Below are 5,522 nucleotides of genomic sequence, written 5' to 3' on the forward strand. Positions count from 1 at the left end.
TTTTCTATGTAACAATACTGCTTTTGAATTCCATGCTATTACTACATTTATAGTATTATAGTATTAATACATCTGTTGTTGTCATCTATCGCCCTCCAGGTCAGGTGACATACTTTCTCGAGGAGTTGGATGTCCTGCTGTCCTCCTCCATGGAGGATGGTAGGCCACTTGTGGTTCTTAGTGATTTCAACATACACATAGACAAGCCCCATGCCGCTGAATTTCATGCTCTTCTGGCCTCATTTGACTTGGAAAGACTAAGTACTACAGCAACTCACAGATCGGGCAACCAGCTGGATCTCATTTTTACACGTAACCGCACATGTCTCTGATCACTACTTTGTTTGATTCAACATGATTCTCCCATCTACATTAAAACAGACTCACCTTTGGCTTCCTTTTGCCATAACCTCGGTTCTCTTTCACCCTCATGCATTTCCGCTGCTGTCTCCACCTATCTTCCCACACAAAATTAATTTTCCACCCTGGATGTAAACACTGCCACAGACGCACTAAGCTCTACTTTAACAACATGTCTAGACAGCATTTGTCCTCTCTCCTCTAGGCCAGCATGTATTACACCACCCAGCCCCTAGCTCCAGCAGATCTAGGTAAACATCAGTCTCTGCTTGCAACTTTTTCAGATAACGTTAAATCTGCAAAAACTTCCAATTACCAGAACAAGATCAACAGCACCACAGACACTCACAGCTTGTTTGGAACATTCAATACACTTCTTTGTCCTCCCCCTCCACCGCCTGACACATCACTGACAGCAGATGTCTTCGCAACTTTTAACTAATAAGATTACAATCATCAGCAATAAATTCTTAGCACCACACCCTGTCAAACACCTGTCTCCTGAATGCAACTCTTCTGTCTCTATGTTCTCTCTGACTGACACTGTGGTCTTTCAACTCCTCCTCTCAAACCACCCCACCACCTGTTCCCTTGACCCCATTCCTTCTCATCTTCTCCAGGCCATCTCTCCGTCCATCCCACCTGCACTCACACACATAATTAACACATCTCTGCTTACAGGCACTTTTCCCACTAAATTTAAGAAGGATCGAGTAACCCCGCAGCTGAAAACACCTGAACTTATCCCCACACAAGTAGAACACAACAGACCAGTCTCTCTCATCAAATTCACAGTGAAAACAATTGAAAGGGCAGTTTTCAATCAGACCTTTGCCTATCTCTCACAGAACAAGTTGCTGGATGACAATCGAACAGGCTTCAAAATTGGACACTCCACTGAGACTGCCCTTCAGATAGGAGAAAGTTGAATCCAGATCATCCATCTGGATTCTGCTAGACCTTTCTGCAGTCTTTGACACAGTCAACCATCAGATCTTTCTCTCCACCCTCTCTTCGCTGGGCATCACAGGAATTGTGCTTGACTGGTTTAATTAATATCTCTCAGGTAGGTCCTTCAAGGTAGCCTGGAGAGATGAGGTGTCCAAGCCACATCAGCTACTTACTGGGGTACCTCAGTGTTCAGTGCTTGGGCCACTTCTCTTCTCTATATACACAACATCACTGGGACCCATCATTCATGCACATGGTTTCTCTTACCACTGCTACGCCAATGACAGGCAGCTATACTTGGCTTTTCAGCCCAACGACACCACAGTGACTCCTCGAATCTCCTCCTGGATGAAGGAACACCACCTACAACTTAACCCAGCCAAGACCAAACTCCTTGTCTTTCCAGCCAACACAACATCACCGTGCAGCTGGGTTCAACTACAATAATGCCTTCCAAAACAGTCAGAAATGTAGGGGTAACCATCGATAAAAAAAACTAAATATCACAGACCACATCACATCACGCTGCATGTCTGGTCTTTAATGAACCAAAGAGAGCATGTTACACCACTCCTTGTCTCTCTTCACTGGCTGCTGGTTGATGCATGTATCAAGTTCAAGGCTCTGATGCTGGCATACAGAATAGTCACTGGGTCTGCTCCAGCATACCTAAAATCCTTTCAGCAGAGCTACGCACCCACTAGAAGCCTACGATCGGCTTAGGAATGTCGTCGTCTTGTACAAACACAAAGTGGCACCAAAACACTTTCCCGGACGTTCAGCTTCATCATACCACGTTGGTGGAATGACCTTCCCAACTCAGACTCAAAAGTAGTCTTCAAAAAATGGCTAAAAGCACATCTCTTCCATGAGCACTTAACCAGTCACAAAAAAAAAAGAATAATAAATTCATAAAATAAATGATAAAAATGTGATAGCCTTTATGTAGACACTGCATTACTCTCATGCTGTCAGAATTAGGGATGTGGGAGACTAGTCGACTAAACGGTTCTGATGCTGACCCACCCCCCACACCCCCCATTAAACTGATCATCATTTTTACACATTTACAGCTGGTTTTATATTTTTATAGAGACTGCTCTTAGTTTACTGTGCATGCTTCTTCCCTCTCTCACTCTTGGCATGTGCAGGAATAAGTCCTCTTGCTAGACAAGCAAAATCAGCAAAGTAATTATGAAATCACTTCAGTAGTGGTGAGGGAATTCCAAAGTTTGAATGTCCCTATGGATGTTTTCACATTTGAGTCTACATCTGCACATGCTTGTATGTTATGTTGTATGTTATAGGCTTTTTTTAAGCGCAGGATAGCCGAGTATGGAGATGGAATTTATGCAAATTAACATATAAGTGGAAAGAGATTCACAAATACATTTAATGAGATCCACAAATAAATAAGTTTCACAAAAATAAAGTAAATTCACAAAGAAATAAATGAGATTTGCAAATACATAAAATGAGATTTGCAAATAAAAAAAATACTTACAAATATATATATTTTTAACTCACAAACACAACTCTGTCCAGCATTCATTTGTGAATCACGCACATTTATTTGTGGATCTCTTCCTGTGCATTTGCGGATTGCTACACACATTCATCGTTTCGCTACATGCATTTGTCAATTTTGAAGCAAATCTAGCATCAAGATGTGCACACAAATCTACAAATAGGTGGACACTGTACACTGTAATATAGGGTATTCATTTATGGTTTGTGCTCTAAGATGATCTAATATGAATCATGTTTTATAAAGGCACTGCACTAATCTTTTGTAGTGTCTAGTAGTGTGTCTGTTTGGATCTGCCATGTAACATTAATAGTAAAGGTTTTGATGACACATTTCAGTCAAGAAACTTGGCTAAAATTTTAATAGTAGACTCATACAGTCTGCCAGGTTAGCTATAATGCTAATGATCAGGTCACTCTACAAATGGGCAATTTTCAGCAGTCAACATTTAACAAGACACAACACGTTTATAACTGAGAGAAAATTATACGAAGACATTAAGTCACAATATTCCTCTGATGATGTCCGTTTCTTTAAAAGTTTGCGGCCTTGAAGCTTATCTGTATGTGCTTGATTCCATTCTCATGAGAGCTGTGACTCTGGTCCCAACCTGATAGTAAAACAAAGCGTGATTGGTTGAAGATATAATGTGCTACGATTGGTCCAAGTAATGTGGCCGTTATCTGAGTGACTTGAGTAGACGATGGGTGGAGTCCACCTATTTGTAGATTTATGTGCACATCTTGACACTAGATTTGATCGTACAAATTTATACGAAAGAAATCGAACAATATCATACGAAGTAGAAATATTCGTAAAAAAATATTTTACGAATTTTCATGAGATCGGGTTGGCACACGAGATACACCTTCTTATGTGGTGCTCAGAGAATAGACTACTGTGTCCTGGATGCACAGTCTGGGGTCAATACTGTGAAAGGACAAAAAAAGATAATTATGTAGAGAAATCGGAAGATTTCACTTAAGTAATTAATTAGGTACCTCACACATTATGCTATAACAATTGTGGCAAACTTTCTTCAAGCAACTCTTCATGTTTTAACATTGCACATGGCTCAAAAGCAGCATGCAAAGATTTCTGAGCCAATTTAAATTTGAGTGCAACAATAAAATAATTTATACAACAATTAGTTCAGGTCTTCAAATCTGATTGTTCCAAGCATCCTTCACTTTTTATATCACTCTGCTTCTCCATGTTTAATTTACTTATTTGTTCAAGAAAGGTCTGTCTGCATCCTGCAAGACTATTGCAAGGCACACTACTACAAGTAACGACCCCCTCAAATAACAGGCGAAATGCTAAAGTCTTGCAACTGTTGGCTGTCACATTCATACACTGTGTTTGGGGTTTTTATTTGATTCCCACAGCAACCCTATACCTACACTTATCCCTACCCCTAAACCTAATAACAAAAAAAAATACAAAGTTTATAACATTTTTAAATATAACACAACTTGTTCTGTTGAATAGAAACATTCCAGCGAATCACTAGGTGGCGACAGTAAGTAGGAATGTGATTAAAATGAAGAGAAGCTAGCAATATGCTAAGCTAACAGGCTAACCGGTTAGCTTGTGAGCTAACTGGAGAAAACAGAACAGAAATATGTTTAATGTCACCATTTATATCTTCAATTTAATAATATGTGAAATATAATTTTAAAGTTTTTCTTTGTTAAATTTACACAGTTAAGACTACATGAATCATACAGCTATTGCATAGAATTTTAATAGTTCTGTTAGCCTCTAGTGTCGCTTTATGATCCAAAGGAAGCGTTACTTGGAGTAGGTGTGTCATGCAGTAAGTGTTCCTTCTAGTCTTCCTAGAGGCAGACAGGTACACAAAGCTGCGTTCCACTTAACTTTAAACATCCACTTGTAACTTCCCTAAGCACTTCCCCTTGTGGAAATCCTCACTGCCATTTTGGAAGTCTGTTCCACTTCGTTAAATGATCGAGGGAAGTTTCTGTTGACAGATCCTCAACCCCTTGATTTTGACCGAAGGAGTAACACTATTACATATGTCGGGTCTTTAATTACCCTATACACATTTGGTTATTAAGCAGTTCTAAAATATATATTTTCAAATTTTTTACTTGTTTTTTTTGTATTGTTACACTATTCGGAAGAGAAAGGTTGAGGAGCACTAAAGAGGTAAGGGCATTAAATGGGGTCCTGGGCAAAGAGGTCTAAAATATGGTCCCGGGTCACTTAAGACCTGAAGTATGCATTATGGGGTTAAGCGTGAGCCCTTAAATAAAAAAATTATTGAGATCACCAGATATTATATATTTATTATCTATTAGGAAATACATATTTGTCAAGGATCAACTATACTTTCAAGAAAAATTAAATCTGTTCTTTATGGTGTTATGTTAGTAGATGTGGTGTTTGCTATTCCTCTATCATAAGCCAGGATCACTTTTTCTACCATGCAAGACATATAATTTTTTTTTTAAGGAATAGGGAAGCTTGCTGAAACATATCTAAAGCTCACTAAATAGACGTAATTTGAACCGTCTACGTTATCACTGAGTGGAAAGGTTCACTTGATCACTTGAATGTCCTTGTAGAAACGACCTGGGTTTCCACTTCACTCTGACGTCACCACAACTAGTCATGTGACCTCGGGACCCGTATGTTTTTGTCTCCGGTATACAGGCGC

This window comes from Xyrauchen texanus, chromosome 44 (genome assembly GCF_025860055.1).
Source record: "Xyrauchen texanus isolate HMW12.3.18 chromosome 44, RBS_HiC_50CHRs, whole genome shotgun sequence".
NCBI classification, from domain to species: Eukaryota; Metazoa; Chordata; class Actinopteri; order Cypriniformes; family Catostomidae; genus Xyrauchen; species Xyrauchen texanus.